Below are 15,067 nucleotides of genomic sequence, written 5' to 3'. Positions count from 1 at the left end.
AGGTAGCTTGGCAAGCAGCTTGGTTTTTTTTAATGGATTGGAAATCAAAATCCTAGAAGGCTCAGAAATATGTGATTTAAATTTGTTTTTACCTGAAGTTGTTAATTTGACTGTTTGAGGTCATCATTACCTGTCACCCTACAATTGACTGCAATGTTAATTGTTCTAAGGATCAGTATCTATCCTTTTATTTTGAATTACCGTTTTTAAAAAGCCAGCAAAATGTACCCGTACCTAAACTGAATTATTGCGTGAATATTGGGCACCTCCAACAAAAACTAGCCTGGAGCTACCCTGCAGTTTCATTCAGCCAGTGAAAGAGGAGCAACTCGCTTGGTCATCTAGGATGTGTTGCTCACCCACAGAAGCCCTCCCACCCTTGGCTGTGCCCGAGGACAGGTGAATTCTATAATGCTGCAAGTTTGTGATGATGGAGGCATTTTGCTTTTCAGGAAAATTCACAAAAATTTCTATGGATTATTCTCACAGTGAGCCAGAGTGGTTAACAGCCATATAACCTGAACGGGTTGGTAGGTAAACATTTGCTGTCACAGCTCGGTGGCTGGTGTCTGCTGCAGGTGAACTGCGGGAGGGTGCAGGCTCCCAGAAGCTTCAAAATTAGACTTAAGATTTCACTAGTCGCCTTTGTTCCTATCAGCTGGGGAAGGTCAAGTGAAAAAAAAGGATAAGAACAGGCGGAGTCGGAAATACCCTACATGACAGGATTGTCATGAATATATGTTGAGAATACCTTAACCTGTACCAGTAGGAACCAGTAAGTTCCCCAGTATGATGGAGCAGGAGAGGGGTGGGTGTGCATCTGAGTAAATCAAATCTCAGTCTGAAGTTCAAAACGTATCACTTTTCCCCACGTGCCTATGTTAAGTTTGAAATACAGTGCAGATTGGTTTTGTAACTGATAAAAACCAGTATGAGCCGGAGGACTGCTGCTGAGCTCAGTAGTACTTGGCTTACGAATCATAAATCTAAACTAGGCATTTTCCAGTTTCCAGCTTATTCCCAAATGTCGGATTTGATCATAACCCTATTTAGGGATTCATCCAAGGGAATTGCCTTTTTTAAAAGAATGTTTAACACTTTCTATCAACCGCAAAAGAGCTTAAGCTGTAATCTTTTGGGGATATCTTTATACTAAATTCGTCACCTGGATTTGGCCACATTAAAGTGCATACCCTTTGATTTCTCTCACCACTAATTATCAGATGGAATTTTGTATTTGCAGTTATATAAGCAGATGAGGGCTGGGAAATGCAGGAAAAAAAAGGGTCCTGACTTCACCATAAATCACAGATCTTTTTAAACTGTGTGGTCAGGAAGGGTAACACCCTACTGAATTTTTCATTAGTTGATATTCTGTGTAGTTTCCTTCATGTACCACCTATTTGGTAGTCTTGCCCTTTAAAGGGCAACAGGGTTGAAAAGGAGCATTTAGGATGAAGGCTTAGTTAGGGTGAAAAGGTAATTAGCAAGGCCTATTCAGCAAGTGGGACAACATCAGTGGGCAGTATCCTTTCTGAGTGAGAGCAACTTGTCTGCCATGCAGCATTCACTCCTACAGCTGGTGGCATTGCCTTTTGATCCAGGGTCGGGGTGATGTTTACATTCATGGACTCTCTGCCCAAGTGTGCAGAAAATTTCAATTACTTTGGATGTCTTAATCATCCATGATTACATTTCTCCAAGACCAAACACTGACATGTGAAAGACAAAGTCTAGCAGTTTCTTTAATGTTCAGTGGGATTGTTAATTGAGATATTTAAAGCCATGCCTTTGGGCGCTCTCAGGCCAGAACATCTAATTCAACAGCTTGGGATTGAAGGCTATTGCACAAAAGCCTCCAGACTCAGCTGCCACACAGTGTTAGTCTGATTCATTAGCTGAAATATTCTCTGTTTTTCACTCCGGGGCTCAGGCTTTTCCCCTGAGCTACATCCCTGAACTTCTCCAGGGATGAACATGACCTGTCATTTACGTAAGCCACTATGATGGAAGGTGACTCATAGCACTGAGAGATCAGCAACTGAGCTAAGCACAGGAAGAAAGAGACCCCTGATATCCCATAGAGAGACGAGGAAAGGCTTTAAGGGAGCGACGCCAAGGCATGAGGTGTGCAAGCAGTTCTGCTCATGCGCTGCTCCTTGGGTGTCCTCTTCCAGCGTATGCTTCCGTGGCTGTGGTGAGTGTGGGCTGTGCATGCTCTGCATGGGACGTTCAGCATTGGCAGGCTCCTTCCATCCCTCCTTCCCCCGCAATGTCTCTGAGCTGCAAGCTGGAGCCGAAGGCACTGCGGTCACCACCAACGCTCAGCCTGGCCCCCAGGGCAGGTGCTCCTCGGAGCAGTGTATGACACAACGTTAAAATTGTTAACAGAAAATATTACGTTACCTTGAAAAACTTTGTCCATAGCTCCCTCCTTACATCTTAGTATTGCTAGATCACTTTTGGCTTTTAAATATTTGAAAATGGGAATAACTTGACAAGGAAAGCTCCCACTCTTCAGCTTTGTTGTGTAAAACTCCTGAACTCCCCTCTGAAGACAGGTTCACTTTGACAGCATTCATGTACTGGATAAACACAAACTATTTGTAAGGCAGGATCCTGCTTTAAAATTTCTTTCCCTTCAACTTTTATGCCATTATCGCAAAGATCTTCTGTTATTACTAGAGCCAATTAGCAATTCTCCCTCCCTCTCATTTTCTAAAAAAATCTAAACCTCCTACTACTTTATATTAAAACAAAATTGATTTTGGGGGGAAGGATTTTCTTTTAAGTTAAAAAATACCTTCCAAGCGGGAATACATCTTCAAATATTTCAAACATTTGGTACTTCATCTCCATTTTTTAAAGATCAAGCCATCAGTCTTGCAAACAAAAAAATAGCCAAAGGTCCAAAAGGTTTTTTTGCTTTATTTGGAGAAAAAACTTTTTTTTTTGTGGACTTTCCCTTCCACAAAATACTGATAAAGAACTTTCGGACAAGCTGGGTTCCCAAATCTAACAGATTTTTCTTTGATTATCATTAATCCCTACTTTCAGTCAATCCCAAAACTACCTTTCTAGGCAAATACGTGGCTTGCATTTTTTTCAATTTGATTCTAACCATAAACCATCTTTCCCTAATTGATTTTATCTGAGTTATGGTCATATTGGTAATGGTAATTACCATATAAGGTAATGGTAGCATTGCCTTTGGTTTCATGCAAAAGAGAATGTGAAGTGAAATGCCAAAAGGTGCCACTTAATATGGTAGTAAAGAAAAAATATAATTTGCACGAACCCCTATGAATGACAGCTCCCAGCAGCTCACTGTTACCAGTTCTGCGCACTGCTGTCTGACACACAGGAACAGCACATTTGGACAGGGATGAGTTGCTTTCTTATTCGTTGGGATCTGTGATGGAATTGCTACTTTCATATAAGTATCATTCAATTATCCTACAAGGATCTACAGTGAACTTAAGAGACATCTAATGTCAAAAAGAATTTGCAAGAGTATGTAAAATCTTATTTAGAAATCAAGAAATGTGACATAAGTTTGAAATCCATCACTGTCCATGCCCATGCTGTATCAAGAAAAGTTAACTGTAATCTTTCTTTTGTTTTATGCTTGATGCAGTCCTCTGAAAGGCCTTTCTGTTAGCTTGGTGGTGATCGTGCCAGAATTCCTGGTGTGAGGAAAAGGATGTACAGAAAGTCTATGACAGCTACCTGTTGTCTAGGACTTGCCACAGTGTTTATACTTCAGGTTTAAACTGACAAGACCATGGCATCCTTGAAAATGTTGGGGTGTATGTTCACTGTGACAAATGAAACCTAAGAAACTCAGTATGATGCAGAAAAACTCTGCCTGAAATAAATACAATAATAAAGCCCTGTCCCTAAAGTTCTAGTGGGCACTGAGAGTATTACTGAGGTGGCAAAGAAGGTGCCATTCTCTTAGAGCATTATGCTCTGTTAACATGAAAGACTTGAAGGTGCAGGATGCATGAGCAAAGGTGATCTTCAGTGTCTGGACAACCAACAGGCTTGACACTGGAAATTCCTTAGGTAGTTTTGCTGCATGGATCATATGGTTAGTCCCTGCTATTTCTAGAAAACAGACTTGACGTGAAGCAAAACATGTATCTAGCACATCAATCTTTATTAAAAACACGGTTTTCAGGGTCTTAGGAGTGGGTATTAATCTGGCAGAGTGCTTTGTGATTTTGCCAGATGGACTCTGTTTGTCCTCTCAGGAAAATCCCAATAGGTGTTATCCAAAAGATGGGTCACTCATGATCTGCACGTTGGCCTGGAAACAGAAGCGTTTGGACCTTCCCTGCAGAGTCAGAATGGCCTTTTTCTCCTGCTGCTTCTGGGGTAGCTTCTTTCACATTTTTCAAACTTCTCTCACATTTTTCAGTCACTTCTTTGTCATCTATTGTTATTTCCCCTTCATTGTTCCAGCTTGTTTTGTCTAAAGATAGCATCATAGAACCATAGAATGGTTTGGGTTGGAAGGGACACTGAAGATCATCTAGTTCCAACCCCCCTTCCATGGGCAGGGACACCTTCCAGTAGACCAGGTTGCTCAAAGCCCCATCCAGCCTGGCCTTGAACACTTCCAGGGATGGGGCATCCACAACTTATCTGGGAAACCTGTTCCAGTGTCTCACCACCCTCATAGTGAAGAATTTCTTCCTTATATCTTATCTAAATTTACCCTCTTTCAGTTTAAAGCCATTACCCCTTCTTGTATCACAACAGGCCCTGCTAAAAAGTCTGTCCCCAACTTTCTTCTAGGCCCTCTTTAAGTACTGGAAGGCTGCCATAAGGTGTCCCTGGAGCCTGCTCTTCTCCAGGCTGAACAACCCCAACTCTCTCAGCCTGTCCTCATAGGAGAGGTGCTCCAGCCCTCTGATCACCTTCATGTCCCTCCTCTGGACTCGATCCTTCTTATGTTGGGGGCCCTAGAGCTGAATGCAGTACTCGGCGTCCATCAGACAACCAAGTTTATTGATGATGTATCTTACAGTATTTAACAGGAATAAAACCTACGGGGTTCCATATGGATAAAACTAATTTACTACAATCACAAGCAATACCTACCTGCAGCCTACCAATCTCCCTCAATATCTTTCTAATGGAACCCTATAGCAAGGATAAATGTGTGTATCTGCTGTTTTTAATATGTTTGAAATATTATTGAAGAAATATCATTTTGTATTCAACTATTCAGGACTTTTTGGTAAGGAAAAAACCCCACTGATTCAGGATGCAGAGACGTTACTCAGGTGCTCTTCTTCCGGTGGTACCCCCTTTGTCCCTATTTTCTATCTTCCCCACAAGGAAATTAAATGTTAAACTTTCTGCTTTTACATGCATAAATATTTCATTGGCAATTTTATCATACAATCACTAAAACCAGTAACAAATCTAGTAATTTCTCTAATCTTGTTCAACACACTCTCCACTCTTGCAACTTTATTTTCTGATCCAGTAGTCACCCCTGTCTTCACTTCAAATTTCTTGAGCTTTTTAAATCAGACCATCAGCTGTACTTAACTGAAGAGTAATTGTATTACCTGTGATAACTTTATATTTATACTGTCATTTTTTTAAGAAGTGAGGTGCATGTGCAATGCACATACCAAGAACTTCCATGTGGCTTAGTTTATTTACAGTCTATTTTTAATGCTGTCTGATTTCACAGCCCTCTGTAAGTGTAATGGAGAAAACTATTTAAAATATGCAATTGATTTCTTTTGATAAGCATATGGGTAAGGGTCATTGATTTGGATGCAGTTCTTTGACATAACAGTTCCAAAAGGGTTTTCATGTCATGCCCTGCCTCGCCCTAAGACAGCAGGTTAGTGAATCATTAATCCAGCAGCCTCTATTACTCTTCCTGAAATACCAAGGTCCCTAGGGTCCACATGAGAGCTATTTTACTCAGTAAATCCGTGGGCTAAGGGTCTCTGATGTTTGTTGAAGACAAAGCACAGGTAGTGTTTATCACTTTTAGTAAGGAAAAAGCAACTTTTTTTCAAGCTTAGGTTTATTCCTTCATTTTTCTAGCAGAAATTTGACTTTGTTACCAGTGTGAGTCTTGCAGAATTAAATTATAAAATGTAATTAATAGTGTAGATAATGGAAATACTTCTTTTTTGCCCTGATTCATATGAAAATTAGATATTATTATTATTACTACTATTATTACTATTATTACTATTATTATTATTGCTATTATTCAGAATTGTTGAATGTGCCCTTTGGGTTAGTCCTTACCTACCAAGCTTCTATGCTGCAGAAAAGACATTTACTTCCCTATTAACCTCAGCAAATAGAAGACAGTGATAGACAAAAAATAATCTTACAAAAATTATCTAATTACATAAATAGTGCAGCTGATTCACTGACCTCCATGTATTTCTGTGGAGGAAATAGCAGTCTCTCTGGGCTGTCCCCTGGAGCGGTATCTGGAGAGTTCTGCAGAGCATCTGTGTGGTGCAGTGATTCCTTCTCCTTCCCATCAGCAACATCCCGGCTGCACTTGGCTCAGCCACATGCACAACGATGCTGCATTTGGCCCCATCTAACAGTCTGAAGACACTTATCATTTATATTTTTACCATGCTTTAATTCAGTTCTGGTGGCAGCTGTTATATTGACGTTACTGCCTTTATGTGGTCTATTTATCCTCTGGATTCAGACCACTCGATAAAAATTCACACATCCAAACATGTTTTGCTAAATAGGCCATAGCTTTGGCTGAGAGGAACCATTGCTGAACATTTTATCTTAATTTCCAGTTTTGTTTAGTCAGTTTTACAATCAGCAGAAGCTACAAGATGACTGACAAATTCTCTAGTAGCCATTTCATGAGGTAGCACTGAGCTTGCTCTCAGCAGAACAGGAGAGAGATGAGCAATTTCCTTCAGAATTGCTATGAAAATTTACTCACGTGTCTCTAGAGAAATACCAAAGTGAAAAACAAGGCCCTTCTGAATTCAGCGTGGAAGAGCATTTGATCTTTTTTAATCCCTCACTATCTTCTTAGCTTAACACAAAAACACTCTTGGAAGAAACTGTGCTGCCAAATGTTTCGGGCATATTGAGCCACCTCCTCCACTGTAGTCACCTGCATGGATATTTCCTTCGGTCGCCCACATTTTTCCTGCTCCGATGCCTTCCAGGAAGCACCAGCTTTGCTGTGCGGGCATGGCACAACCATACGGTCGTGTCCATAGTGGTAGCGTCAGGGAAGAGGCCAGCCAGTGCTGCTGGCCTGGTGGCCACAGGACACATAGACTGTGTTGCATTAGGCAAATGTGGAGCACTTTTGGGCTGGCATGAGGTTCTACAGGATTTCATTGCCAGGAAACTGGCTAATAAAACTGTGTTAGAACCCTGTCTGAACTGAGTTTAAATAATGCATAGAAACAGTTTTTACAATAGGTATTGTAACTTAAAGCACTGATGTCCATAGGAAATGAGGATTATGAAATGAAGCTTGACTGCTGCTATATGCAGATCCAGTCCCCTCTAAGCCATGAGAACAGAGCACTGAGTGTACCCGAACCCCCGGGTTATTTTGTCCTAGCTTCTTTCCTATACATTTGGGAAAAGCTTGAGAATTTGATACAATTAAATGCCAAAATTGGCGTCACTCACCATTCTGCATTTCTTCGGCTTGCTTCATTTCCCATTTTCCCTCTGATAAAACAACATTAAGGTTTTTGACTTGCTACCCAAATCGCCATTTGCTACTGCCTGACATCAAACCTACTGGTTTCACCTTCCTGGCGGCGAAGTCCTTTGTGTAGATGCATAGGTTATAAATTACGTCTAGTGTGAAAGAACAAGACAGGTAAGTAACACCATCGAGCTCACTTCACGTAGCACGTGGAAACCTTAGGTGGTGTTTATTGATTTTGCTGAGTTATGCAGGAGGTATGCCTAGATAATACCTAGATTGAAACCAGGGTTTAAAGTTAATGCCGTATTTGCGAGACATAATGGCCTTGGGGCGAAATGATTTGTGTTGCTTTGGCTAGCCCAAGGTTACAATGAAATATGTCTTTATTACTTCTGTACCAGGGCTTCTCTGCCACTGTTAAGAATTAAAATGTGAGTGTTAGAGATTTACTATACGGAGAAAAGCAGAAAAGATAAAGAGAGCCTCAGGATTCAGAGCCGGGCAGGTGGCCGAGCCACCGCCTCGCGGTCGAACGCGGGCCATTACGGAATTGGTTGCTGCAAATAATAAATGCTGGATTACAGACTGACTTTCATCTTAATCCTGCTCATGTCATTGTACAGGGATAACACTTTTGTACGATTAAAATTGTCCATTTTTGAATTAACTCAAACAGCAAAGCATCTGCAGTTCCCAGGGGGGGAACAGAGAAGACCCAGCTCAGCAAAATGCCCCTGGGTCTCTCTCCAGAGGAGGAGGGAGGGGTTTTCCATGAAAGCAAAAACAGATAAAAATAGACAAGCCCATCAGGGACTGCAAAAAAAAAAAATCTTTCGCTGAAACGATTATTACCTACCCACATATAAAGTTAAAGGCAGGCAATCAGTTTTATAGGGTTTCAGAAAAGAGAAACATCTCAGCTCGGGACTTGGGTTGAGAAAAAAATATTTCCCAAATTTTCTTGGTGCCAGGGAATTTTGCTGAAGCAGGCATGGAAAGGACTTTCAAATCTTTATATTCAAGATACCTCCTTTTACACAGCAGTTCTTGGGACCGCTGTGTGCTTTCTACTGCCTCTCTAGAAAGGACTGGCTGTAGAGATCCAAATAATATATAATTTACCTTCCTGCAGTATTTTAATACTCTTATCAGCACCTTACAGTGCTCATTTTCTCGATTATTGAACATCGCAGCTGACCCAAGCTGTGAACAGAGTTAAACAAAATGTCTCTCTCTTCTTATTGCTACATATTAGTGTACTACTGAACTACTTTAAGTTTAAGATGGTATAATTTAAATTTTACCCAGCTTCATTGACAGGTCACCGTCTCACTTAGAGGATTTCCATTTAATCTGACATTAAGCATTTAACGGCAATAATGTTGAAGCATGCACGATGGGTATACAAGCAGAAAATGCTTACTGAGCACAGGGCTTAGTGCTTGGCCAGATGTTCAAGAACCTCTGTAGGAGTATTTCTGGGGAGTTAATGATATTATTGTTTCAGTAGCTGTAATTACTGGGTGTCCATAACATCCAGGTCTAAACAAGTTCACTCACTTTGCCTTCAGCAAGATGTTAGTGCACTTAAGAATGTGGTTAAATTTAGAAGCATCATTTAATTATTTATTTGGCAACAGACACATTACCCAAGCACATACCTGCTGGCTGTATCTCAGAAAGAGATGCTATAAATAGCTGAGCATCTTTATGTCAGAATAAATTGGAAACTGGCATAAAGGAAATACAGCTTTCTGCCTGGCTTATTTTTCTCTCCTTAATGTTCCCAGCACAAAAAGCAGTATGGATTGTGATCTGATCTTGCTCATGAGAAGAGAACAAATTTGTGTGAGCGCAGGAAGCACATCATATCTCTGAGTATAAATAGACTCAGAGGAAGTTGAGACACATAAGTATTTCCTCAGACTTTACTTCTCATCTAAAGGAAATTAACTGCATTAATTCATAAAAAGTACGTTCACTTTCACTGGGAACCCTGGAAGGAGATGGGTGGGAAGGGACCATGGGAGGTGGCCCGCTCCAGTGCTCCCCCCACGCTCCACCCAGGACCACCCTCTGGGTGAGGACAGCTTTGGGGTTTGACTTCCGATTAATTTTTAGGACTCCATTTCTGAAGTCCTGCTGATTAATTTTTATCGAATGTATTTACTGATTATTCTTCTCATTTTTTACAGTGTTATGATAGAGCCTTTTAGCATGCTTATCAACGCTTTATTCCTATTTAGATATAACTACTCAGCATCTCCAAAATGGACCAACAGCCTAAAGCTGCCGGTCGAACAAAAGTTAGCTGGTCTCTGAAACCTGCTGAAAAGAAATAGCTGAGACTTTGCATTTCAAAATTCATAATTCTCACTAAAGCTAGAGTAGATCTAATTTTTACCAAAAGCAAACACCATTGACATTTTTTTCTAGTGTCAGGTATTTATTTCAGATTGTTTATCAGAACACACACAGGGGCACGGATAGTCAAAATCATTTTCTCGCGAGGGAGAAAAAAAGTAGCTAGCAACAAAAATACTTAATTGTTTGCAAGAACAGCTAAGCTAAGATAACAAAATAGAATACAGTTCTTACAGTTTTAAATTTGAAGATTTTTTACACTTAAAATATTTATTTGTACTTTGAACTTGTTCTATGAACAAAGACACACTTAAAAATGGTCTAAAGATCTAAAATATGTCATAATTAAAAAACACACTTGTAACTAAATTCAAAGCTGTGGCTTCAAGGAAAAATTAAAATGCTCTTGTGATCTTCTCTTGAGGAAGTTTTCAGGGGCAGAATGGGATGAACGGCAAGTTATACGTTTTTGTACCAGCGCTTCTGGTATATCCAGCACAAACTATTCCACCTTTTAACATGGTTAAAATCATCTGGTTCTTTACTAGAAGCCAATATAAACATACACCTAAAACAAAATTAAGATCTGTGGAGCATTCATTATACCAGCCCGTATGGTTCATTAATTTGGGAAAAAATATTAGCAAGGCAGCCGAATTTGACCACTAGTAATTTATACTATCCAGTTTGGCTTAATTCAAGTGATATCAGCAAATCATAATCCTTAGCAAACACTAATCATTATTCATCGCATTAGCAAATTGAATAAAAGCAGTCTTTGAGCATTAGATAAATGCGATTCTTTTCAGCTCCCTTTTGTTTTTCAGGCTTCAGTCAGGATACAATTTAAATCCTTCTACCATTTTTTCTGCGAATTTTTCTTGCACTGTTCCACATTAGGCTTATTCTCCTTAAAGCCAGCATTAGATATCTCATCTGCTTATCCACGGAAGCACTCGCAGGAACCATCATCAAGAGGCTGTCAAGAGCAGAGGACGTCACAGTCTATAAGGAGCAAAATATTGCTTCCCTTGCAGATGGCACCCAGTTTTATCTCAGCAAAACACCAGCTTCTAATCAATGTTGTTAAGAAATCTTAGAGACCAACAGCCGTATGACTCGGGTTTCTGTAAATCTAACACCGTTGGAGGCAAAGCTGTAGTGAGAATTAATTTTGCCTGCCATTGTCAGCCTGGATACAAATAACTGAATACCTGGATACAAATACCTGATATGAAGTGCCTTCATAACATCGCTCCTGAAATTCTGTGCTCTTAGTACTTCTACCTACATGATATTTTAAAAAATAAGGTGCATAAAATACTCACTAGTACTTTAGATGGCATTGAAGGAAACCAAAATCAGCTTAACAAGACTTACTCAAAAAAGGCACAAAAAGTCATGACCATCTCAGTTGGACACGTGGCGGGTGGTCAGTGCTAGTCAGGTCCTGGCTGTGGGTTACCAACCCTCCGAAACACATAGCAAAGCAATTGAGAAGCAAACTTTTGTTTCCCTTTTCTGTTCTGTCCTATTTGGTTTAGGTAAAATTAACAAAGCAGTGGTCAGGAGCCGTTTAGCATTCCCATGCTCTGCCAGTATAAACCTTCCCCTATTAGCATCCGTGTCTGGATTCAACTTTGAGCAAATTTTTTTAATTGAAATTTGCCTTGGGGCAAAATCCAAACATGTAAAGCACAAGCCAAATAAATTAGTGTTTCAGAATATTCAGTATATGAAAATAGCTGGGTTTTATAACAGAAGCTGCTCATCATTTTTGATAACAGACAAAATTGCTCTCTGAGCTTCAAATGTATCATTTAGAATTAAATCCATGAAGGTTGTCTCTACTTTAGCTTTTTTCCAAAAGGTTTAGAAGTCTATGAACTTCAGCTTGAAGCCTATCAAAAGGAGTAAAATAACTCCAAAGGAGAAAAACACTCTGTTCCTGAAACCCAAGGACAAGCTTGCCCGTACATGTGTAGAGAAAAAATTAGGCTGTTCTTGGTTGGGGGTGGTGGTTTGGTGTCATGTCCACCCCCAACCCCCCAATATATTGAAAGTATAATCCTAACTGTTAGTCACATTTAGCTAGCAATAACTTCACCAAGACATCAGGTTTGCTGTGACATACTCAGCTTAAGAAAAAAATGGCATTTTTCTCTAATGCCGTAACTTACTAATGCAGCCTTCGTTATGGTACTCATCGTGCATGTTTTGTCACCTGTTTTCATGGCTAATTCAAAACCTGGGCATTCTTCATTTAAAACAATCCTATTCGAATCTCATGGAAAAGGTTTTATGTCACCTTCTACAACTTTTTCTTTGGAGGGTGGGAGGGTATGAAGATTTATAGCGTGACATCCCGCCCCTGCTGCTCTGCTCGGAGCCGACAAACTGTTCATTACCGTCTCTGGAAGCAGTGTGAAGGGCACCTCCCTGCCCCGGGTCAATCTGCCCTCAGTTTCGCTATGTTACTGCTTGAATTTTGATCATCTCTCTGTTCACAAAGTCAGAGTACAGCTTTGCTGGTCAAGGTAGAGGCAAACATCCAAACTGCAGATTTTTACAAAATTGTTTAAATAATCCTAGTGTAAGATCACTGAAATAATATTGATATGGAGTAATAGTATTAAGTAATAGTAACATCGAAAGTAATACTAAAAACTATATTGAAAGCCATTGGCTTTCAAAACCATCTCAGTAAATCCTGTCCTGGAATGCAGCTGTAAGTTCACCTTCCTCCCTTTTCTTGGGAAGAAACTCTTAATGTTTTGCAAAAGACGCAAACACCAGATCCATGTGCTTCTTGTATATTTGAAAAAGATGGTTCAAACGGCAAAGAATAACGCCTGAATCTTGTTGGTGATTTTTGCAAATGAATCAATTTCATTCTTTTTTTTTATTGTCAGTTCGAGTTTTACAGAATTAGTTACTTAAATGATAAATAATCTTGCTATCTTACGATTTTGGGTCAAGAACATAACAACACATTAGTGTTGGCTTGTGTAAGTGTAATTATACCTATATCTAAGTATATATAAAAACATATATTATATACAATTATATATACAATTATATAAGTTGGCTATAGGTAGGCAATAACTGCTATTTACATTGACCTTGATGACTTTCCTAAACTACTTTTAATCTTAATACAACCTGTTCTGCTTATTAAAATAATAATAAAACACGGCACTTGTCTCCCCTCTTTTCATTCTCTCTCCATTGCTCCCTTTCCCGTAACACAAGTGAAATACCACATCTGTGTTCAAAGTCTGTTTTCGGTGGCCCCATTTCTTTTAAGGAGTAACTGTGCTCTTCATTGCACAGTTTGAGGGCGTACAGATTTAACAGACAGCATTTTTCATGTCGATTGTACCGACGGGGAACACTCATTTCCTATCGCCTCTGCGCTGCGGGCGGCAGATATGGCCTTCTCCCCCTTTTTAGCAGCATGTTTGGACTTGGCTTTGTTTGAGAGCACTGTACCAAAAGTTGGTTGTAACACTAACTGAAATGGCACATGTTCTGCAGTCTATATTGCTGGTTATTTTTACAGTTTATGTTCCTTTTATTTCTGTGTAACAGAAAACTCAGTATGTTGCTGTTTTGCCTCGCAGCCTCTGGCCAGCCAAAGTGCTTAAACCGGCTGAAGCGCACTGATTTTTGAACCGAATTCCCCTGAAATAAAATGAACGAGTGTGATTAAGGGTTGGAACTCCTAAATGCCACAGAAGCAGGAACCAGCAGCAGATGTCATTCAGTAAAGTAGACCATCTCAGCAGATGGGCAAATACGAAACACAAAGGCTTTTCCTGACATCGTTTGGTTTTAATACGGTAGAAGTAAAATGCCTTGTCAGTAAAATATAACCAGACAGTTGCTTTGTAGTCATTTTGGGGACGTGGTTGGTAATTCACAGTCCTGCTGCCTTCGTGATATTAATTACTCTGTGCCTCGTTACAGCAAGAGTACGCGTCAGACCAGCTGAAGGCACCACGCGCAGCTGTAGGGGCTTGGAAGTATCTGTTCCTCCATTTGCAATTTAGCAGTAGTAAAAGGTAGAAGAAAGCAACTTCGTGGGTCACTTCCAGGACGCTAGTTGGGGTATCGGGCAAAGCCACGGAGGTGGGATTTCCTCCCGTGTTGTGGGGTGTGGTCCCCCCGCAGAGGTGTGCGATGTGTATCTCGGCGTGGGAAAGCAGCTCTGCAGAGCTGAGTGCGAGCTGCCCGGGAGCTGGGGCTGCAGGCAGTGCGCTTAACGGCACGTGTTCCCGTTGAAATGTGTAAGCTGTTCTCTTGTACAAGAGGTTAACACCTTCTTAATCAGGCCGTTTATTTCATTAAAAAAATAAGTACCGCAAGTTGGAAAATGATAATATTTTATAGTCAGCGGTTTGGGTGTATATATATACATTTATACATATATAAAAACATGTATATACACAACTTTCAGTGTGACGGAACATAGCCGAGGCTCACGTAAACATGACATACTACTCATAGCACACATAATACATACTCCTACTGTGAGCAAAGCTGTGGTGCTCACTAGTAGTATCCTGATGCCGTCAGAGGTGCTGTTTAATGGAGAGCTGCTTCTCTTGGGTATGGAAGGTAGCTGATGGTTGCTGCCTTGAATCTCACATTTCAACACGCTTATGAAGTAGAAATTTTGATCTTTGGAGCACAGGTTAGGATTTGCCTGTTTCACTGGGTGTTGAATTTTGTGAGATGGATGAATTATCTGGTGCCCGAGCAAAAATAGTATTTTCAGTGTATTTAATTACCACTCAGGTTGCTTATCATGTTTTCTATGCGACTTTTTCAATCACAGTTTTTGTTATTTTGACCATTCCCTCTATTAATCGTTAAGCTCATCTTTTGTGACAACACCCAGAAGGCACCCTTTTATAAATCAAAAGCAAATCTATTACCCTGCCTCGCAGGGGTGCCACAAGGCTTAATTAGTTCATTTTTGTAAAGTGTTCTAAGATTCCC

The 15,067-nt window shown here is 40.2% G+C and overlaps 1 protein-coding gene across 1 annotated transcript in view; it reads left to right on the top strand.

Moving 5' to 3' along the window:
- Nucleotides 1-15,067, top strand: part of RELN (reelin) — a gene marked incomplete at both ends in the record, with an annotated part of 255,345 nt that overhangs the window by 103,109 nt on the left and 137,169 nt on the right. The gene's annotated exons all lie outside the window — the stretch shown is intronic.

Source organism: Phaethon aethereus (assembly GCF_964289735.1).
Source record: "Phaethon aethereus genome assembly, chromosome: 1".
Lineage (NCBI taxonomy): Eukaryota > Metazoa > Chordata > Aves > Phaethontiformes > Phaethontidae > Phaethon > Phaethon aethereus.
Note: the sequence above shows the minus strand (reverse complement) of the source record. Positions and strands in the feature narration are given on the sequence as shown.